This window comes from Heliangelus exortis, chromosome 10, assembly GCF_036169615.1.
Source record: "Heliangelus exortis chromosome 10, bHelExo1.hap1, whole genome shotgun sequence".
In the NCBI taxonomy this organism is placed as follows: domain Eukaryota; kingdom Metazoa; phylum Chordata; class Aves; order Apodiformes; family Trochilidae; genus Heliangelus; species Heliangelus exortis.
Window position 1 is genome coordinate 2,589,012 of NC_092431.1, and position 23,016 is coordinate 2,612,027.

The 23,016-nt window shown below is 46.9% G+C and overlaps 1 protein-coding gene across 4 annotated transcripts in view; it reads left to right on the top strand.

The window, feature by feature from the left end:
* Positions 1 to 3,283: 3,283 nt before the first annotated feature.
* The window catches only part of SMOX (spermine oxidase), a 62,471-nt gene continuing 42,738 nt past the window's right edge, over positions 3,284 to 23,016 (top strand). The window contains exons 1-2 of one of the 4 annotated variants that reach the window (XM_071753177.1): positions 3,284 to 3,340; positions 3,997 to 4,098. The gene's annotated coding sequence lies outside the window, so the exon portion shown is untranslated. Of the gene's footprint in view, positions 3,341 to 3,990; positions 4,099 to 13,202; positions 13,425 to 19,446; positions 19,542 to 23,016 lie in introns of those variants that run through there. The other 3 variants (XM_071753179.1, XM_071753176.1, XM_071753180.1) reach the window with 3 other exon arrangements.

The following is a 23,016-nucleotide window of genomic DNA, read 5'->3' on the forward strand; positions in this document are numbered from 1 at the left end:
CTGAGTTAATTAGATTATTTGTAGCTTGTTCAAAGGGCTTGAAGGATCTATTTGACCTTTGGTAATGAAAAAGCCCACAGCTTTGTTTTACAGACTGAAATGGGAATGTCTGAGCCCTTGAGAAAGTACTTACCCTCAGCAAATGTGATTGGCCATGTGGATGGTTGACCTACAGGACCCTCATTTGCAGAGAAAGGTTGAAACAGGGGAATTGCCTGTCCTGGAATGGTTTTGTTTCTTGGTTTTTTGTGTTGTTTTTTTTTTAAGTTTTCTTGTAATAGGAGGAGCAACAACACTGGGAAAGGGCACTTCCCAGTAGGAGAAAGGGAAAGGGTCCCTGACTCCCTCTCCAGCCACCATGGGGTTTTTTTTGGTGGATGTAGAGAGGATGTGTACAAGTTTCTTGGCAATTGTGTCCCCTCCAGGAGTGGAATAAGCAAGCCTGGCTCTCCTGGATTTATGCTCCACTTCTTTGTCTCATTTCATTCCACTTCATCTTCTCTTCTGAGGGAAGGCACCAGCTCTTTATCCAGTGGGAGAGGAGCCTGCAAGGCCATGTGCAACACCTCAGGATGATTCCTCTGCCTTTTAATCTCCTCCTGTTGGCACCAAATGCTCTGCCAAGCCCACAAAAAACCTCTGCCCCTCTCCACATCAGGGCAGAAACTGCTGTTTCTTTGGGAAACAGGGAGCTGGGCCTTTTCCTCCCTTGGGAATGTCTGGTTGCTGGGGTTATCAGACAGAAAGGGGTTGTCTGTCCATAACTGGCCTGCTGTTTGTTTCAACAGACTTTGCTCAGCTTCCTCCTGGGGTCTGCAGTCAAATTCAGCTGTTACTGAACATGTTCCCCAGAGCAAAGGAAATGATAAGCAGGAGAGAAATGGCAAGCTGAGACTGCAGATTTCTCAGGAATGTCACTATTATTTTATGGCCAGTAACATCACTGAAGTCTTCTAACTGAGAATAACCTCTCTTTTTTTCTGCCTTGATCACTTTATCTGCCAATACCTGAAATAACTGAGTGAAAAAAAAAAATAAATTCAATTCTGCACAGCAGAGCCCTCAGGGCCAATAAATCAGAGCCCTAAGAATGGTTTGTATTGGAAGAGTCATTAAAGAACACTTGGTTCCAACCCCAACAGGGACACCTTCCCCAGGTGCAGGAGTTCTGCAGGGGAGAAGGACTCTGCAGGGACCATAATTCCATAATTTTTGGCCCTGAGATCAAGATCTACATGTTAGAAATGTAGCTTGGGGGGACCAGACATCTCAGACAGGCATGGCTAGAAGATGGGTTTGTAGGGTTCTGGGCTGCCAGAGCATGAGTGCAGTCAGCACTAGGAATTTTTTGGAAGGGTAAATTTCATTTCTGTCCTCCCTGGCTACAGAAATATGTATTTTCCCTTCTCCAGATGGAAATCTCCTAACAGTTTCATCTGAGGTCGTGCCAAAAGTTCTTCTGGACTCAAGCATGGGCCTTGGCACCCAGCACTGAGGGCTGGAGCTGCTGTGATTCCTGCCAGCTCTAAAGCTGCTGTTGCAGGGTGATGAGAACCCTGCTGGTTTCAGATGGTGGCTGCAGGGGTTTCTGAGGGTGAAAGAAGGAGCAATGACCCCAAGCAGTCCCACCAGATTTAGGTCTACCCAGGCCATTGGGATGGCTCCTTGGTGGGGCAGCAAAACTTCCCAAAGGACACTCCAGAAGCCTGGAAATCATGGGAATGGGGATTATACCTGTTAGGAGGTGCCCCAGAGCCACGACTGGAGAAGTTTATTCCTGTATTTGAGTGGGAGCTACCAGAGAGACTTCAGAGAAATCTTGAGGTCATCAAGTCCTCAGTCTGGATAACCTGGGGTCCTGACTGCAAAGCTACAAAGTCTGGTTCCCTGGAAATATGAACAAGTTGGTTGTAAGGAGTCCCTCACATCATCAGGTGAACATGTGGTGATGGAACAAGGGGAATGGTTTTAAGATGAAAGAGAGGAGATTGAGATGAGATTTTAGGAGGAAATTTTTTGCTGTAAGGGTGCTGAGCCCCTGGTTGCCCCCAGAAGCTGTGGCTGCCCCATCCCTGGCAGTGTTGAAGGTTGGATGGGGCTTGGAGCACCCTGGGCTGGGGGGAGGTGTCCCTGCCCATGGCAGGGGGGTGGGAATGGATGAATTTTAAGGTCCCTTCCAACCCAAACCATTCTAGGATTCTATGAACTTGCAGTCAGGTTCTCCATGGAAATTTGTCTTTTCCATTGGGAACATCTCCCTGCCTGTGCTCCCCCAGAGGGTCACTGCATGCAATGGATTTTTTGTGAGAAGTTCAGTGTTCCACAAACCTGCACATTCTGATGGGGAAAGAAATGTTTGTCTGGAAAATTCCCAAGCAGCTTGACTGGGTCCCTGTGGTGTGAAGCAGGGCTGGGAGTGGGAGGTGTTGGGAAACATGACTGTGTCACGCTGTCCATCCCATCTCTTGGGTACAACCTCATCCCAGACTTGAATAACCTGTCACTCTGGGCTAAAGGCTCTGGTTTTCTGTCCCTCCTCCTGGCTCCCCTGTCTCTTCTGAGCTTGTTTCCATGGATGTCAGCTTTATGTTGGCCTCCTAAGGAAGCAGAACTTCTGTGAGCAGAGCTGTATGGGGAGAGAACTGGATATTTCAACTTCTCTTGAAGCATTTGGCCAACTTCCACCAGATTTCATGGCAGAAGAGTCATAAATACAAAGCTTTTACAAGCTGGCAGTCAACTTGTACCAGAATCTGACCACATGGCCCAAATCCACATGGAATCCTTTGGCATTATCCATTTTATTGCATAATGAACCACTCGTTCTTCTCCTTCTCCTTCTGTCCTTGCAGGGTGAGTCTGAGGGGCCAGGGAAAACAACCCATGGCTGGAAGAAGAAAGCTTCAGGGCTGTTTTCTCTTTTGCCTCCTGTGTGGGGTCCATTGGAGCTTTCCCCATCTGTAAGTCAGGCTGGGTCCTATCTCTTTCCTCTCTAGATGCTCCTCAGAAGAGCAAAGACTTGGTGATAACTGCCCAGGAAGATGCCCTCCAGATGCTGTGTTGGCCTCCAAAACCCTCTGAGGTTCTGCAGCTTTGCAAAGGGAGATGTCAGTGTTTTATTTGAGTGAAACACTCCTGGTGTAACTAAGCAGAAGCCTCCTGCTTGAAAATTCAGGTGGTCCTTGGGGGACTGGGAGCTCCAGGAGTAACCAGCTCACACATTTGGAAGCCTCCTTCCTTCTTCTCCCCCACAAACATGGCTTGTAAATGAAATTTTAGGCTTATCTGCCTCTTTGGCATGGAGCTTCAAGCTGGAGGCTAGAAGATTCAAGGGATTCTGGTGTGTACCTGGGTTTCTCCTCTCATTGAGCAACTGCAAGAATGGGATTTAGGGAGGATGCCAAAGATCAGGACACCCCTGATGACAAGAGGTGAGCTGGCAGTGTCCCTGCTACTAGAAATATCTCAGGTGGAAAGATCTGACGTGTGCTGGCAGCTGATAAAACCCTTTGGATTCTGGCATCCAGGCTCCAGCCTGGTTGTCAGAATTACAAGAGTTACCACCAAAAGTGAGACCCACGTGTTATCTGCACAGGAGGGCTGGAACAAGGCCCAGGATTCACCTCCCTCCAGGATCTCAGATGATCATAGGATGGGAGCTGAACGGTGACTTCTCTCCCAGCTCCTTCCCTTGTGTCCTGCAGGAAAAAAGAATTTTGTGATGGAGCAGCAAAGCCCACGTGCAGCCAGCCAGGGATATCTTGGGAGAAAAGCATCTTCTGCAGACAATTGATCCAATGTCTTTGGTAAGCAAGGTTAATTAGATGATGGTGACTGTGTGCTGCAAAGTGCTCTTGCTGCTATAAATAAAGGTCAAACACAAGACACTTCCTGCTACTTTTGCTGCCACGTGGCTGCCATTTAGTGATTCATAAGCTCTACACACAGCTTGGCAAACAGAAGGTTGGTTTTTTTTTTTTTTTTTTTCTTTCATAGGAGCTGTTTTCCACTTGTGCAAACACAGCAGAGGACTAAAAGGGAGCTGCTCCCATCCACCCCCCAGGACCAGCAAGTTTCAGCAGGAGGTAACTAAGAGAGGTAGGACTGGGGGGCTGAGCCTCCCCTCATTTTTGGGGATCTTCAAGCTGGAAAAACTTGGAAGCTCTACCTATTTTTGTGTTTATATTGCATTTTCCTTCTGTGTATCACCCTGCTTTGTGCAACTGCAAAAATACTGATAGGGCTGAGCAGCAGAATGGGAAAACGGATGCTGGGAGATAAGAAAACCTGGCAGTGTTTGGATAGGATTGTAGGGGGCTGTGGTCCACAGGCTGGGCTTTGGTTGTGAGATGGATTCTACTGAGATTAATTTCCTTCTCTGGAGAGGAATAGGAAAAACCTGTCCATTAATTCAGTGCCTTTACAGGTCAGGTTGGTAATGCCCCAGCAGCAGGAGTATCAGCAGCAACCTTGAAGAATAGCAGCAATCCTAAAAGGTGGAAAAGACCTTTTGCATTTAGGAAGACAGCTGGATTTAGTGTTCCTGTTTCATCAAAGTCATCCCTGGTTTTGAAGATTTATGTTTAGGTTGTTTAGGATCACAGTTATTTTATTTGAGACAACTTTTCTCCACTTGAGGTGAAGTTACCTGCAGGGTTCAGACAAATGTGGAATGTCAGGACTGATGGGTATTCAAATATTTGGCCTGAATGCAGAAGAGAGGAGTGACCTTTTTTTTAAAGCACTCTTCCCATCTCTCAGACCACGTTAGAAACCTTCCTCACCTCCTCTTTTGATTTTTTTTTTTTAATGACCTGATAAGAAGTTTCCAACTGGAGCTGGACTGGGACGTGTGTCTGTGAGCAAGCAATTCCATGAAAGATTTTCTGTTGCCTTTGATGTCTGGCCCATTCCATTTCCTTTTGGTAACCTTTTCTTTTTTTTTCTCTGGAAAGTTCAGGGAAATGGTTTGGATGCTGACATTTGATTGAGTTCCCTGGGCAGTGTTTGCATTACAGCCCAGTTTAGAGTTTCCACTGGGCTGGGCACCACGTGGATGTGCATCCAAAGCCAGTCCTTGAATGGGGAGCAAGAAGCTGAGGGAAAGAGGAGAGCAAAAACTGGCTGGGGAAGGGAAATCTGGAGCCAGCACCTGAGTGGGAGCCTTGGAGTCCCTGGTCCTGCTGCCTGAATCATGCTGCTGATGTCATTTAAGGCTGTTTCCTGGTGAGAAAGAGACTGAGCACCCCATGGGTCAACAACCAGTGTTATGAATCACTGATGCTCTTTGCTGAGCCTCTGAGTCACTTGCAGGGACAGAGACCTTTTCATAGAAAAAATTCCTCTGTAAAAAAAAAAAACAACCAAACTCCAGGTCCCTCTTCAGTATCCTTTGTCAGCTGAAAAGAGGATTTTGCTCCAGGGAATATCTCCTCCTCCTGAGGGCCAGGGCCTTGGTGGTGTCTGGGTGCAGGGTGACCTCTGGTTTCCAGTTGGCAGAACAAAGGCAGGGAGGGGGTGGTGTCCCTGGGCTGTTTGTTCAGTGTCCCAGTGACATCAGGCACCTGGAAACTTTGGCAGGCAGACCTTGTATTTCATTGTCTTTTTAATTTGCTTCTGAATGCTGAAGCAACTGAGGAAAAAAAAAAATTAATTATTTTCTTTTTTTTCTTTTTAACAAAAAAACCCCAAATTTTACACGAGGAGAAAAATTGTCCTCAGGCCAAATTTTCACCTGCTCACTTAAACCCCATTTGAGTATTGGCTAAGAGGAGATATGTGAAAGCAGAATGTGGGCCTGGATACTGAAGGAAAACATGAGGAAGGTTTGGAAAATCCTATGTGCCAGTGATGGGGTGATGAGGGAGCAGCTTTCCAGTGTCTTGGCCACCACCAGAAATAGTGGCCAGCAAAAAGTGGGATATGGGCTCCAAGCAAAGCCATGGTCCTCATGCAATGGGAGGCTGAGCTGTGAACTTCTTGCTGGAGGAAATTGTGGGTACAAGAACTGGAAGAGAGATCTGGGATTTGCAGACCCATCCCATCAGGCTCAAAATGTCCCTTGAGCTGAAGATACAGGAGGCAGGAGGAGTTTTGGGGAGAATTAGTGTATGTTTTTGACCCATCTATGAGTGCCTGCTCATGGCCACTGGTTTTGTCTCTTTTTTTCATCTTAATTTGAAGCAGCAGGCAGGAAAATGAGCTTAGGCAGTGAAGCTACTGCAGCTCCTGAGTTGGGAACAGCATCCTTGGTGATGGGAAGCAGGAACATCCCAGGTTTTGAGATGCTCTGAATGAAGATGCTCAGCTTTGTCTTTCATTTTCTTTTCCAAGACCCTTCCCACCTTTACCTGTCCCTGCCAAAGAAGCTTCTGGGCCAGAGCAGTGGGGCTGTTTTTTTGCTCTTAACCTGTCCCAAACCAGCAGGCAGCCAGCCCAGTACTTTGATGTTTTGATGGCTTCCTATTACCAATTCCCTTCTTCTGTTTCACTCCCAGCAACCCTGGGTAATTTTACCATTTTTTTGTGAAAACTCTTGTTTTGCCTTTCCTTTGAGGATTAGCACAAAGGATCTGTTTCCAGAAAAGTCATTTGGGTGCCTTGTTAGTGCCTGTCACTCTGTCACTAGATGTAGAGTGCTGCTACCTTTCTCCTTCTCCCACCTCAGAGCCAGGCAAGCACATTCTGTCCTTTTGGGATTATATCCTAGAGATCTGAATGTCCCAGCAGGCTCCACAGTTTAACACAGGAAGCATTTGTGCCTGCTCTTTAGGAGAAATAAGTTGCTCATGTTTCCCTGGGAACCAGCCTGTCAGTCGAGCTTGCTTGACTCCCCTGTTATTAAAATAAAAATGTGGAAGAGCAAACGGACACGTTTGCAAGTTGTGGAAGGGGAAAAATGCTATCTGGGTAGATTCTCTGTACAAAATATATATCCATCTGGAAAGAGGGAGCTAAATTTGAGTGCTTTTCCAGATAATTTGGATGGATCGGGATTTTTTTGGCTTACTTTTGCTTGCAGTGCTTGTGTCTTCATGCACAGAACTTGGAGGCTGGCTGCAAAAAAACCCCAAAAAACAACCCCGTGGCTCAGCAGTTGTTGAATTCTGTCTGTGTGCAGGTTATACATAATACTTGCTCCCCAGGGCCCCTTGGCACCAGTTTCCTTGGCTGCTTCTGGGTCTGCTGAGGCTGTGTTCTTTGTTAGATTTCTCAGCCTGTTTCTTCAGAGCTTTCCTCTTTTCTGCCTCCCAGAAATGCCTTTGCTTCTCGTTTTGTGCAGGTTGCATGAGGGTTTATCTTCAAGAACCTGTGATTTTTAAAGGCTGTGTGGGGGTTACCCCTGGGGCAAGCTATTTCTAGGAAAGGCAGTGCCAGGGTGGCTCATGGCACTTGGCAGCAGACACGTGCAGAGGACAAAGGCATCCTCTGTGCTGGGTGCCTCTCAAACCCAGCATCACCAGGAGCTAAGACAGGCACAGGCAGCCAGCAGGGCACAGCAAAAACAACAGGGCAGGGAGAAGGCATGGGAAGGCTGGGGTGGAGAGGCAGAGGCTGCTGAGACAGGCAGGGAAATGGTGGTGGGGGCAGCAGGACTCTGAGGATGGTTCATGGGTATCAGCCCTCGGCCTTTAAGGGGAAACATCTGAAAAAGAAAGATATTTTTTGGTAGAGTGAGAGACTGGCTGGGAGTATTGCTGTCACCTGGCCAAATCTAGAGATCCTGTAGGACCAGTTTGCATTTTTCCACTGTTCTCCCAGCAGCTGCCATTGCTTCCCTCTGCTACCTGCTGGGAGATAAGGCAGGAGCAGTGCTGCCGTCACCAGCAAAGCCTCCTCCCAGATTTCCACATTCAATTTCTCTCCCTTTGTACCTGCCAGCTTTTCATTTCCTGCATTCTTTGTGTTCAGAACAGTTTAAGGGATTGGGATTTCATGCAGCGTGTGGCAAAGGGGTTCAAAGATCCGTGACTGCTTTCATAAGAAGGCTCAAGGAGGGGAGCTGGGGCTGTCCCTTCTTGGGATAACTTCTTGGGATGTGCCAGAGGTTTCTCACAAGCTAGTGAGAAACTTGCAGAGCAGACAGCTGTTCACTGTCTTTTCCAACACAAGAATATGGTGATGAAGGTACCAGGTCCAGACAGACCCAAAGGATGTGTCAGTGATACAGCTCCTGGGCAGAACTTGCTGCAAGGTGTTGAGGGTGTCAATATTTACATGGGCAGAGCAGGCAAGCTGATGGAAACCAAATCCAAAGCAAGTGAATAGATGCAGAATAAGCATATCTGGCTCACAAAGTCCCTGAGCAAGAAAATACCTGGGGGTGAGGAGGGGGATTCTTGTTCTTCCACCTGTGGAGGCAGCACACTGGCCTAGAGAGTTCTCACAGGTAGAGCTGTCCTGCTGTTCTTTGCCAGCCCCATTTTTCTACTTCTTATTTTCCACCTTTTTTTCCAAGACATCTGCTCCGTGGTGTGGCTGGGGAGCTGCTGTCCTTCCTCTTGTTTCCTGAAGTCAACTTTCCCCAGGATTTTTGGGAGCTGTGCATTAATCCTCTTGCTCACCTGATGATGGTGGGGACTGAAAGGAAGGATTTGTCTCCTGGACACTTTCTTTCTCCAGTACAGACAATGGCCTGGGCTGTACCAGCTCAGGTTGTTGCCACCAGATGTCTTGAAGTGTCTTCCAGCACTTCCATAGCCCATGTTTGGGATGTGAAGCTTGACAAAACCAAGCTAGGAATAGCTTGTAACATCTCAACCATCCTTGGTGCACACTCCCCACAATTTATCAAGGAAATTGTGGTGGATCTTCCCCACTTAGGTGTTGTGACTGTTGCTGGGTACTTTTCTCAGTAGGTTTGTCCTTCCAATAGTCCATGCAGGGAAATATTCAAGCCTGTGGCTCTCAGGATATTAGAAGAAATTATTTGAGCTGTGTCGTTCTAGAAATCACCTTCCTAAAAGGTAATAAAGAAGAAAAAAAAACCCACAAGGGGAATTTCAGAAGTTCTCCTCACCTGGGCTTGTTTTGTTTCTAACTGTAAAGGTGACTGGGATGCTTGTTTATCATCACAGGGAAATATTTATGATAGATCTCCTTGCCACTTGGAACACTTGCCAAGTGATGACTGAGGAGCAAACGTCATGTATTACTCATTCCTCTGAACGACTGCAGCTATGCTTCTGTACCCTGAGGATGCTTTCCAAGGGAGGCTGCTGGCCTTTCAGGTTTCCCTTTGAAGTCTTGGTAAAACCTTTTATTGACTTGCTGTCAGGGGGAGAAACATTCACAAGAGGTGATACCATTTGATCTTTGCCCTTCCCCCTTGTGTTTGGCATCTCGGTTGTCTTGCTCCAGCTAAAACTTCTTGCAGGGTTTGGGATTTATGTCTTAGAATGTTTTGCTCTCCCACACAAGACCTGGTTTGGCTTTTCCTCCTGGGGATGTGTGTTTTTGTTTGACTCTTCAAGTGCTCCTCAAGTGGGCGAATGAATCATGGAAATTCCGTGTTCTGTGGGGATGGAAAGAGAATGAAATCTTAACTCTGAGCCCTTGCTCTGGGTTTGCTTTGTAGGTAAAATGGATTAGTCTCTCTCTCTAGTAAACAAACAGTGCAGGGGATGGAAAAGTCAGCTGGGCTGTTTGGAGCTGTTGTAATGTAGTTATTTAACACTGTACTTAGTGTACTCCTCAGGGGAACACAGGGAGCTCTGCTGTCACACGTTACCCAGCCTGGAGCAGGAGCCAAAATCACCATCTGAGAGCCCTTATGATAATGATTCCTGGGTTAGAAAATCAAAACTTTCCCTGATTTCTAAGCTCCATATTTTAGGTTCCCTTCTGGGTTATGTTTTAACTCAGCAGCAGGGTCCTGCTGGCTGTGGATACCCCAAAGATTTGGAGACGTGCCCCACTTCTGGAGGGGTCCTGCATGCTGCCTATTTTTCATCTCCTCTCCTGATCTTTTTTTGCCTGACAGATCCAGGAATGGGGCATTATGCTGGTCCAGAGGATATTTGCTTAATGGCTTTAAATCCTTATTTTACTTGGCAGGGAAAAAACCCAACAGAGTCAATCCACCCAATAAACCTTCTTGATGAGACCTCAAACAGCCTCAAACCCAGAAATAAAACTTAATAAAGTGTCCAGGTACACACTCCTCATACCCACCATGAGCTCTCCTGATTAGTTTCCTAAAATTCCTTCCCCACTGGAACTTGTGTGAGTTGGAGGATGTGAGACCTGAATTAGTTCTGTCCATCCCTGAGACATCTTGCTACTGCAAAACACCCAACAACCCTTCCAGACAAAAACCTTCTAGGCAATAAGACCCTTTTCTTGCTTTATAATGATGAGTATGTCTCTGGCTTGCAGCTCCTGGCAGTCTTCTCAGGTGTGTTGAACAAAATCTTTCTGCCTAGATTTTGGGTTACACTTTCTGGACATCTGTTACTTTGCATTTCATTCATAAACCTGGGGTTCATGGGGTTTTTCCCAGGAAAATGCTCTATTTACCTTTTAAGCCAGCTCTTTGCAAGCCACAAGCCAAGAAAAAAAAATGTCAGGGGCACAAAAAGTGCTTCTTTTAGGATTTCATCAGCTTTCTTTGGGACTACTCTCCAAGTATGGCACCAACCTTGGTCCTATCTGTCAATTCCTCTTTCTTAGTGCATGGAACACTGTATTAAACATGTGCTTGCAATGCATTTTAGCTTTATTTTCCCCTAGGTAATTGCATTTCTGTGTCCCCTCTTGCAAGCATGCCTAGGGCTTTGAGCTGGCTGGGCTCTGTTGCCAAATTTAAACTGGAGAAAGAGGGTAGAGCCCAGGGGACCCCAGCTACTCCCAGCTTTCTAGATTTAGCTCAGCTCCTTCGAGCTGCAGCCAAGCAAGCTGAGAGCTAGTGCAGTCCTGGAGCAAGGTTGTTTATTTGCTGGGGAGGAAATAGAAGTGCCATTCAGTAGGAATTGGCTCACCAGCTTTCCCAGCTGCTGGATGACTAGAATCTCTCATGGGTCAGCTTCTCTGGGGGAACAGTCAGCACTGATCTGTTCTTCTCTATGCAAGACAAGAGGTCTCGAGTTGTGCCAGGGGAGGTTTAGGTTGGACATTAGAAAGAATTTCTTTCTGGAGAGGGTGCTCAGCCATTAGAATGGGCTGCCCAGGGAAGGGGTGGATTCTCCATCCCTGGAGATATTTCAAAAGAGCCTGGATGTGGCACTCAGTGCCATGGGCTGGGAACTGCAGTGGGAGCGGAGCAAGGGTTGGACTTGATGAGCTCTGAGCTCCCTTCCAACCCAGCCCATTCTAGGATTCTAGGATTCTATGGCTCTTCTTTGCCTCCAGACACAGCCTTGATTAGAGGCAGCCCCAGGGGCAGGTATTGCTCTGTGGGATGCTGAGGGCTACGAGCAGGAAATCTTGGCTTCCTCTCAGTCTCCTCCAGATAGGGAGCTCCAAGCTGGACCATAAAACTGACCCTATTTCCTCCTCACCTCAGGTTCTGTTGGGTTTGGTGGGAAAGGCTTCTCTTTCCAGCCAACATAACCAACCTTGTTCTAATTCATCTTTCCTGATGTAACTGGTTAAAAGAGGGATATGGCCCATTTTCCTGAAGCCCTTTAATCTGCCTCCATCTCCAAGCCTGACAGACCCATCTCTAGGCCTCTTCTCTCTTGGCACCCCAGCATGGTGCTCACCAGGGACAGTGCTGTCTGGCTTCTGTGGATGGGGACAGCCATCCTAATGGCTTGCAGGCTCAGAAACCACAGTGTGTGACCATAAGATGTCTGTTGTCCTACACAGGTTGTCCAACAATACTGTGGCTTCAGCATCTGGATGCTTCAGGGTGCCTTGGAGGTATTGGTTGTAGTGGTACCAGCAGCAATAAAAGGCAGCTAGGAGAACACATGGTCTGGAAAAAAAATAAAAATCAAACACCGTATATATATGAAATGGAAAAGTTTTCAGAGTTGTTATTTAATATCTGGTTGAAGCTGGGAAACCTGAGCCCTGTGTTATTCTTGCTGTTTTCTCCAGATGTTTTGGCTGAGCAACCTCACCCCAGCCATGCAGGTGCAAACCTCCAGCAGGCAGCTGAACATGTTTTATAAAACCTTAAAATGCTCGAAGGCAATTTGCAGACACAGCTGTTTTCATCCAAGGCACAGTCTTTTCCTCCAGACAGCCAAAAAAGCAGTTTCAGACAGGGTGTAATGGTCAGGCTGGGGGAAGATGGATCTGAGTGTTTCAGCTTCACTGTAGTGGATCCTTTACCCTGTGCCTTACACGTTGTTCATTCCTGGTTGCAAACATTTTTCAGAAAGAGGATATGAGTTAAAAAAATCGTGTTGTTTGCAGGTCTGCTGCTTGGAGACAAGATTTTAGCCTTCAGCTGCATGAAAGGCATCAAACTGAGAAGCTGGGAGAGCTGGGTCCCCTCTGCTTTAGGGTTTTGAATGTTGTCTCCTGGCTTGCACAATATAATGGTTTTTGGGTTTTTTTTTTTTGTTTTGCTTCCCTCTACCTTCACAACTTTGCAGGGGTGTTCAAGAGTATATAACCCACACCAGCCCAAGTGGTGTGTCTGAGAGGTACTGCTGGGATGTGCAATATTGTCCACTCCAGGATTGGTCCTGAAGGAGGAGATGAAGGTTTATTAACCCTTGGGCTTTGCCTTTTGAGGGTTTGAGGTTTCTTGGGATCATAGAATCACAGAATGGTTTGGGTTGGAAGGGTCTTTAAAGGTCATCTCATTCCAACCCCTCTGCCATGGGCAGGGACACCTCCCACCAGCCCAGGGTGCTCCAAGCCCCATCCAACTTGGGCTTCAAAATTCCAGGGATGGGGCAGCCACAGCTTCTGGGGGCAACCAGGGACTCAGCACCCTCAGAGCGAAAAATCCCTTCCTAAAATCAAACCTAAATCCCTTCTCTTTCAGCTTAAAACCCTTCCCGCTCATCCCATCCCTCCATGCCCTTGTCCCAAGTCGCTCCCCAGCTTTCCTGCAGCCCTTTCCATCACTGGAAGGTGCTCTAAGGTCTCCCTGGAGCCTTCTCCAGACCGAACAACCCCAATCCCTCATTCCAGCTCCACAGACACCGAGCAGACACCGAGCAGACACCCCCCCCCCCCAAAGCCCCCCTTCCCCAAACCGCACCGGGGCGGCTAGGGGGGGAGCAGCGGGCGGAGAAGAGGAGGAGGAGGAGGAGGCGGGGGGATCCTTGAGGCGGATCCGGGGCGGTCCGAAGGGGAGTGCTGCTGGAAAACAGGACGGCGCTGGTTCTGGGCCCGCAGTCCCTGCAGCCGCCGCCGCAGCAGCAGCAGCGCCGGGAGCCGCCAGCAGCGGGGAGGGGAGCGAGGCGCTGAGGGGAGCCGGGCGGGCGGCGAGACCCCGTCCTCTCCGGCCACCGCAGAGAGAGGTACGGGGCAGGGAGGGAGGAAAGAGGAGAAAGAGAAGAAAGAGGAGGCCCTCTCCTTGCCTGCCTGCCCGCCCGCACGGGGGTCTCTTCCCTTCAGGGCGGGCCCATGGCTCCCCGGCCCTTTCGCCCTCCCCTCGGCACCTGCTCTCCCTTCTCTTCCCGGGGAGGTCGGCGACCGCCTCAGCCGTGGCGGTCCCGGTTCTCCCTCTCCTCTTAACACGGCCCGGGAGGGATTTCCAAGCCGGCGATGGGAGAGGGTGGGTGCCATGAGGGGGGACCTGCGTGATGCACCCGGGGACACAGCATCGCTTCAGCCCCCTCCCACCCCCGGGACCCCCCACCCGGAGCACGAGTGGAGTGCGGGGAGGTTGCGGGTGGGGGGTTTACTCCTGCCTGGGTTTTATGGAGGGGTGAGGGGGACACGACCACCGCCCCAGCCAGCAGCAGAGACCCCGGTGGTGTGTGGCATCACGTTGGATTTTTTTTTTTTTTTTTTTTTTTTTTTTTTTTTTTGTGGTTTTTGGTTTTTTTGGGGGTGGGGTTGTTTGTTTGGTTTTTTTCTTTTTATTTTTTTTTGGTGTTTTTCCCCCTCTCCTCTATGTCAGCATCGGCGCCTTTGCATCCGCTCCACTTCAGGCGATGAGATGCAGAATAATAAAGGTTAAGCAGGGAAATCACCATAATCCGGTGTGTCTGAGGTGAGGCGGGGTGAAAATTCCGAGCTGTGAAGAACCTGCGGTTCCTTCGCGTTCTGGTGTTTTCTTGTTTACACAAAAGCTGTTACAATAACTCTTGGCACTTCCCCATCTCTCCTTTGCCGTCAAACCCATTGACTTCTGCAGGATTGCTCCGGCTTTTAAAGCACTCTGGTGGATGAGGGATTAGCCCTGGACACGGGAAATCTACAAAGCCAATTGCCAGATCCCGAGCCTGACCTCAAACCAAGGCTTTTTAACAATTTGCATCCTCTGCATTCAGGAATAGAGCTGCTCCCCTTAAGCTTTGCTCTCTGACCACCCTTTAAAACCCCTTGGGTGGTGCTTGGGGATGCTGTCACAAACCCAGTGCCAGGGCCAGCTGGAATGGCCCTGACAGATGAGATGTAAACACAAGCTTTACAGGAAAGTGAAACCATATGTATGGGATAATGCCTGTCCCCTCTACACAAACCCAGCTTGGTCCAGAGCTCTGTCCTGAGCTCACCCCGTTAATCCACTTTTCCCTTAGCCTGGTACAACACGGTCCTGTTCCTGGAGTCACCAGACAGGTTTAGTGGAGGACAAGAAATCAGCCTAGGAGCTTTTTTTCTGCCCGTTTTGCAAGAATCCGGCGTGTTTTCAGTCTTTTACAAAGGTTGCTTTATTGACTTACTGATAACATTTTGCTTTCCTCGGGCCTTTTCCCTTTCCATACTGTTAGCCCAGCACTTCCTAATCTTTTATGGCACTGCTGTGGAACAGGTGTACAGTGTTTTTTCAGTGAGTAGCAAGGTCTGTAGTCTCAGCTGGCTTTGCCTCTAAAGAAGACAAGTGCTGTCTGTCCCTTGTCCCCTCATTTTGGAGTAGGGAGCTGGACTAGGAAACAGATTGGGATGGCTACTGAGCTGGCAAAAAACCCCAATGATCTGACTTGGTGCCTGGATCCAATTTAATAGCTCAAATGTTTACCTGGACATCTCTGGGTTTGGAGGAGCAACTAGCTGGTAGTTTAGTCAAACTTTATGTGGAAATAGCTGTGGAGGTCTGGGTCTTCAGGTCCCCAAAATGACAGCTGATGTTGGGCAGTGTGGTCGTTCATCCTTCCCAGTCCTTTGGCGTGATGGAGGAGCTGCTCTTGAGGTGTTCCACTTTGTGCCATGATTTCTTGAAATGCTGGAGTGTGTGGCTTGAAGACCACAAAAATCCCTCCGTGTGTCCTGAGAGCCCTCAGCTCTGCTGTTCCTGGATAGCCCTTTCTGATTTTCACTTGAGGGGCTTTCTCTCTGCTGTGTTTTCTCCACCAAAATTTGTGCTGTCACAAGTGGGATGTCTCTGAAAGACTTTTTTCCTGGGATGGGGGAATCTCAGTTGTTTTGGTGCAGATGGAGAGGTTGGAAAGCTCTGTCAGATTGCTGACATTCCTCACGAGAAGGAGATTTAAAGGTGTGTGGGCTCCCTACAGACCTTTTTGGTCTAAAAGATGTGATGGTCTCCACCTTAGCCTTAGATTTGGATTTTTTGCAACCCTCCATCCCCAAAAGATAAAGGACTTGTGCCCACCTCTGCCTCAGAAGCTTGGAGGGGCATTTCTGCCCAGTGAGAGTGTTTTCTGTGACTGTCATCCCACAGTAATCTCCTCTAACAAAATCTACAGTTTTCCAACTAATTTCTTGCTGGCCCAAATGAGGGTCTAAGGAGAATGGCAGTGCTGACTTATGAAGTATGGGGACCTACTTACTGTGTCTGACTGGGTTATATGAGAAAGAAATATAAACTTTTTTCTCTGTGCCTTTGAAAAATATTAAATATAGCCTGTTGTATTTCACAAATCTGTTGTCTCCTCTCTGTAACTGTGATTAACAGACCAGAAAATGGAAAAATGTAGAAATATCCTTTCCCAGTGGCCACAAACATTAGACCTCTCCAGAAGTTAATGAAGTCAACCCTGTGGAAATTAAATAACTGATTTATTTTAGCTCTGTTGGTGAGCTAAAATGTTGTCTCAAGAGTAGTGAATAATAAATTAAAGAGGTAGAAAGATTGCCTCTTGGAAATGGAGTGAAGAATGGATTTGAACTCTTTCTTCTCAGGAAAGCATCTAAACCAACTCACTTAAGGATCTGTCCTGCTCTGCTTGAGTCCAAAAATGAAAATCTTGTCCAGCAATGATGTTGAAGAGGGCTTTGAGGTTCAGATCTTCTTGCAGACCAAACATTCTAGCAGATCACTGGTGAGGGCATAGAGGCATAAGTGTAAAAAAAAACCTGAACACAACCAATTCCATGAGTTATAGACTCCTCAGGAGTGAACTTTTTAACAAGTGGTATCACAAAACATCATGGTGTTTCCTCAGCCTGAAAATTGAGGGAACCTGTAAATTTTCAGCCACCTGCCCAGTTTTCCTCAGCTCTTGTTGGTGTCTTGATGTGTCCAAGTGTCCCATGCTCCATGCACAGTAACAACACCACTACAGTTTATAGTACCACGGAAATTGAGTGCAAGTCTTTGCTTTTTTCCCCTTTTCTTTTAAATCTAGTGTTTCAGTGGTTTCTTTTTGTTTTAAGAAAAGATTCCAGAAATACCGTGGGTGGGAATATGAACTGCTTTGAAAATAAAACTTGTTTGATTTTCATGTGGCACCTGGAGAGCACGATGATGTGGTGCAGGTGTTTCTCTTTGTAAGAACCCCAGCTGGATGTCCTGTGCTTGTGTCTTGTCTACAGGTGTGAACATATTTTGGGAAGCCTGGGGGGTTCTGCTCCTCCCTTTACCTTCTGGGAGGCCACTGCAATTTGGAATAAAGCCCCTGGAGGTTAAAGCTGACACATAAAACCATTTTAAGTAAGGTACCATCAGCTGGTGTTGCAGTGGCACTGTTCTTTGATTATGGAAGGAGTGTGCTCTTTATGGGGTTCATGGCACTGTCCTTCACCTTCACTTGCACAGAGTGTGCCCATCACACCACCAGAATATACAGCATGTTTTTTATTCACTGGGGGGGGAAGAAAAGGCTTTGAGAACCAGAACCAGAACCTGTGTGGGACCCAAGGGTAGGGAGTGCAGACTGGTGGTGAGGGTTCAACCAGCAGCCCTGGGCTGCCCATCCTGGCTGTGGATAACACAGCATTTGGGGTTTTTTTATAACAAAGCAGTTCACAGGCTGAACTTGAAAGCAGAATGACACAGACCTTTGCTTTTGGGAGCTGGATGCACTGGGGACCTTTTCTTCTGGAGATCTTTAAATGGGGTGGGTTAGTAAAAAAGTGATGCTGAATTTCAGTCGTGTCCTTGGTTGTAACTACAGTTTTGTTTGTTGTTTTTTCATTTGGTTACCACTAGAATTTTTTGTTTTGTGGCATCTTGTGGCCAGGGACATGAGGCTGTAGGATGGATGTAGCAGGGAATGTTTTGGCACTGAGGCATTTCTTAGTTGCTCTGAAGGGGGTCAGATAAGCTCCTCAGCAGGAATATCATGCTGGAACCCTGCTGTTTGCACTGCAGTTTGATCCTTGAGCTATTTCAGGGTAGTTCTCAGCTACCAAGCCATCCTTTAAGCTTTTCTGCAAGTCTCAGTGAAACAAGACAGCTATTGTTAGTGCTCTCAGATAACTCCAAGTGATGGAGCTTGCTGGGTCTGAGGGAAGCTGAGTTTGCAGCCCTGGAGTAGTGATATACACAGAGCTTTGGTTGTCAAACATTCCTGCTTCCAAGCTATTTTCCACTCTCCAGGCTATTCTCACCCTCTGAGACCACTTTTTATCTGGTGTCTGAGAATAGGAGGGAGGAGGGGAGAGAGCTGGAGGCTGAGGATCAGATGGGTGACAGAATGGAGGACACAGGAAGGGAGGCAGAGCCTCAGCTGTGGGGAGCCCAAAGAGCTGAGCTGATGTAAATACAAGACCATTTCAGCTTGGGGAGAATCTTGGATTTTGGTCCCTTGCATTTCTTTTATCCACTAGGTCTTGAAAGGGCTACAAAGTCTTTGTAGTGGTGTGAAAAAGTCATTAAAATAAATTATTATATATATATATTTTTTTTTTTACCTGCTGAGTTCAAGGGCAGGAACTACCTTTTAAGAAAAAAGAAAACATTTGTTTTCCTGGCTGATGAAGTAGATAGAGCTAAATGAAGGTAAATAATTTCTAAAGAATGGATAGTTGTTTATTAATTTCTGCATAATGCCAGATTTCTTTCTTAAGTGTGTCCTCTAGATGTAGCTGAGTGGCATTTAACAGTGGAGGGTGCTGGCAATCTTGGAATAGCTGAAATATCACAGGATATGATGATGTTTGCACACTTGGAAGAGAGATAAAAAAAATAAAAATAAAGTAAAGCTCTTTGATTTGGATCATTTCTGCTGTGAAATACCTACTCAAGCTGCCTTGTAAGTAGTGTATCCAGAAAATACCTTGTGCAAAGCCAAGCAGGTGATCCTGGCCTGTCCCTCATCTGGGAATTACATAGGAAAAAAGTTTCTTTTTCTTTCAAAGGGCTCTGTTCAGTTTTAATTCATTTTGCAGGGCAGGTGGGGTATGGATTTTCTCCCAGAGATTGCAGAGGTGGAACACTGAGCGTGCTAACTTATTGACTCTCCTGGCCAGACAGACATTTAGTCTGAAACTGAATTTAAAATTGTTCTGTCCCGTGGGCATGCATGTTCCAGGATGTAGGTGTAACCTCCTGCTTTGATCTCCAACCTTCTAACAGGATTTTCTTTTTTGGAATCAGTTGCAGTTGTGATCCCAGAGGACTCTGCCAGGAAGACGTGCAGCATGAGGGTGTCTGGTAATCTTTTGGTTCCACTCCCAAAAATCACAGACCCTTTTTGGACAGTCTGGCTTGCTGGAAGGAGCATTGTTTTGCAAGACAGTGAAACTGCATTAGGATATTTTCACTGTGCTGTCCTATCTCCAGCTCCTTGTTTCCTCTCTTGCATAACTCTTCTCCACCCCCATCAGGGCACACACAGTCTTTTGAGTCAACTTGCAGAAAATTAAAAGCTCTCCTTCTAGTGGTTCTGTTCTTCTGGATGCTCTGGTCTGACTGTGGGCTGGAGATCTTGATCAGGGAGCCCCACGCTCCTGGCAGCAGATTACTTATTTTTATAGGGTTATTTTTCAGCTGGATCCAATCCCTGCCTCATCCCGTGACTGCTGCTGTCAGCACCACATGGACAGTCAGGACTGCCCTTCTTAAGGACAGGGTGAACTTAGGGTTTCCTGGGATTGCAAAACTGGCCTTTGGGATTTGCTGGGGGGTCCTCACAAACAGAGGGATGGACACAGGAGTGGGGGTTTCTGCCTCAGAACACTTCTGTCAACTCAACTTGAGAGCTTGGGAGCTTTACAAGGATGAGCTCAGGAGATGAGGAGGGCACTGATTGAAGCCAAAACCCCTAAAAGCCCTTTGGCTGCTGAAGGTGATGTCTCAGCTGAGATAAAGGTTAGTCCTGTGGGGCTTTCAGTTTGCACTCTGCTGCTTGGGTGGTTTGATCTTAGAGAACACTGTGTGCCATTAATTAATGCTTGCAGAAGCTTCCAATAATGGAGCAGAGCAAATGAAATGTCCCTTTTATAGTCCTGGGGAGCTCACACCATTGCCCCAGTTATACAACAGCATCTGCTGCCTCTCTGGGGACTTTGAAGGGAACTTGACAAAGGGCTGGATGTGACAACAGGCTTTAGACTTAAGCACTGGGTCATTCCCCCTTTTTTGTCCTCCTTTGGGAATCTGGGATCTTTGGGGTCCCTGCATAGCCCAAGGTTAGGAGGGGATCCAAACTTTGGATGAGAGCACCACATAAAATCAGCTTTTTTTTCAAGACCTGGCTGCCAGGGGCAAGCACTGGAGGTTGCAGATGTTGTGGATGACAAGGATGACCTTCATCTTGTGGATGAAGGTGATTGTTGCTTGAGTGTTGTAATTTTAGCAAAATTATTCAAATGGTTTTCATGTGATGGAGTCAGGTACCTGAGGGCTGCTTGTCCATCTGGGTGAAGAGACTTTGAGTCTTGCTTCTTCCAGCTGGACAGATGTCCACATAGCACAGAAACTCAAGTTTGCATTCACTGATGTGCACTATAATTGTGTCTTATTTTGTCAGATCCTAGGGGATTCATTTTCCAGAATATTCAGAGAGAGGGGGCAGTTTCCTTTTAGCTGTGTGTAAATGCTTCACTTTGTAGAATGCTTAATTTTTTTGGAAAAAAAAAAAATCAAAACAAACTGAGAAAAACTTGCCTGTGTGTGTTGTTGCAGGGATTTTATCTACATTTATTAACACCTCTTATACCTTTCAGTGGGACAGAATAGGAAGTATGCATGCAAGGTATTTCTGCAGACAAAGAGCCTTTGTCTGTAGAGAAGCTAAAAACCCAAATGAAGGCTGGTTTGGACAGGTCTGAAACAACTCTTGGCATCAACTCATGTTTATTGTGGTGGGAAAAGCAGCTGGGGAGGAGCAGTCTTGATTTGGTTTGTCTGAACTCTCAGGACATGTCTTCTTTGAATTCCTTACAGGTTTCTTCCAGTGCTTTTGAATGATGCCTTGTACAGTGTGAGTTTCCAGTTCCTCCTGTTCTGTTTCAAATGGCAGTGAAAGCTCCAGTGTTTTCTTACTGGTTTTTTTTTTTTTTTTTTCCCCTTAATTACAGATACAGGGATCTGTAGTCATGTGGAAGGTATTTTATTGACAGCTTTTGAGTCTGAAGTGCTTGTTATCACTGAACGTGTGTAGAGTGACATAGGCTGCTGGGCAAAATCCCTTGTTCAGGGTTTTTTCAGAAAGGTTTCTGAGAACTGAAGAGCAATTTAGGTCACATAGGATGTCTGGAGCTCTCTGGTCTCTCCTCCTGCTCCAAGCAGGGCCAGAATTGAAGGTAGGTTTCTTGGAAACTTTTCTGATGGAGTCACTGACCTTTTCCAGTCAAGTGTGACAGATTGATGCCATGCTTCCTGCTCTCATGGTGAGGAATATTTTCCTCTTCTCTGACCACAATTTCCCTTGCTCCAAGTTATGCCCATTGCTTCTTGTCCTTTTGTTCATGAGAAGAGTTTGGCTCCATCTTCTTCATAACCCCCCAGAGAGAAGACAGAAATTAGATCCCCCCCCAACAGCCCTTTCTTCTCCAAGTTAAACCAGCCCCATTTTCTCATTTTCTTCTCTTACATCATGTTTTCCAGCCACCAGACCATCCTGTTGACTTTGTCAGTGTCTTGTCAGCTCTACCACCCAGGGCTCCAGATGCAACCTTCTTGGTGCTGAGCAGAGCTTTTTCCACAAGCTCTTGACCCTCACTGGCTTTTGTCACTACAGGGGCACAATTCTGATTCCTTGTCACCTTATTGCCCACCAGGACCTCCACCCAGGTGCTTTTCTGTAGAGCTTCTCCCTAACCAGTCTGTCTCCAGTTTGTGCTGACAGTGGATAATTTTTGGCTGGGGTACAGGGCTCTTTCTTTGTATTTCTCAACTTCATGAGGTTTCCTTCATCCTGTTCTTCCAGCTTGCTGCTCAGACCTGCCCTCCAGTCTATCAGCTCCTCACCCCAGCATGGGGATGTCTCTGAACTTGCTGAAGGAGCTCTCCATCCTGTCATTAATGAAGACATCCAGCAGTGGGAACATCAGAAGTGGCTCTTGGTTGAGATCCACCATTCATACAGGTCTGCCAGGTCAGGCTCCAGTCTGTTGATTTGCTGCCTTTGGAGCAAAATTTGAAATTTCACCCACCTCGTTTATCCCCCCATTCGTGGGGACTGGCTGAGTGTCTCTGGGATGCCCACTCTTCAAAAAATCCCTGCTTCAAACTAGTGAAAAAACTGTGTTCAGGCTGACTTTTTGGCTTTTCTTCTAGGGGAAGTGTGCTGGAAGAAGAGGTTTGTGAACAAAAATCACCTGGGGTTCTAAAAAGTAGTTTCTGGTCTCTTTTTCTATGTTGATAAGACCAGAGACTTGTGTTCTTTCTGTCCATATTGATGGCCATTATTTTGGTTTTAAACAGAGATTACAGCCAGAGTGTTAAACTCAGAAGAGCTAAAACCCCATAATTTTTCCTGCTGGGTGTAGGAAGAAGGAACCTTTCCTCAGGATGTGTCCTGCCTGCTTGCCTGAGCTAGTTTGTTCCTAGGAACATGTCTGGTTTAAATGGGTCCAACTTAATCTCATGTCTAGTGGTTTTTGGTTTTTTTTTTTTATATTTTGAGGTTCTCCAGTCTGTTTTTATAAAAAGCTGCCCAGCAGTGAGCAGCTAAGAGTGAAACTTTGCAAGGTGCTTTCCCTGGCTGAAGTTTGCCTGTATGGAGCTGTGGGATGTTGCTGAACCTTGCAGTGGTCCCACGACCTTGTAAAAAGTCAGAGCCTTTTCTGAAGCCTTGATGTGTAGGAAATTGCTCCCCATTTTTTTGCATTTGTTCCTGTAACTTCCCTTTTCTGAAGTATTTCCTCTTGGTGATGTTGGACCAGTGTGGCAGGATAATTTGGGAATCTAAACCTTCACCCTGGAGTGCTTGCACATCCTCCCAGCTGAATCATCTGCTGCCTTTATGGGCATCCATTCCACTCTGTCATCCAGATCAGTAATGAAGATATTGCACAGCTCTTATGCCTGGCTTTCCAGTGCCTTCCCAATTAGATAACAACCCCCTGATAATTATGCTCTGAGAACTGTGCTGTCAGGCTCATTTTATGGTGATTACATCTCATCGATGTTTTCTTAGTTGGATCTTCTGGGCACATCATCTGGAGCAGTGTCAGAGCTAATGAAGATTGCATTTCTGGATATCCCTAGCACAGCTGCCCAGACATACATTTTCTTTTTTTTTTCCTGCTGATGCACAGATCCTTTGTTGTTCCGTGGATTTCTGAAGCTAGCAGGGACCTTAAAGGTGATGAGAG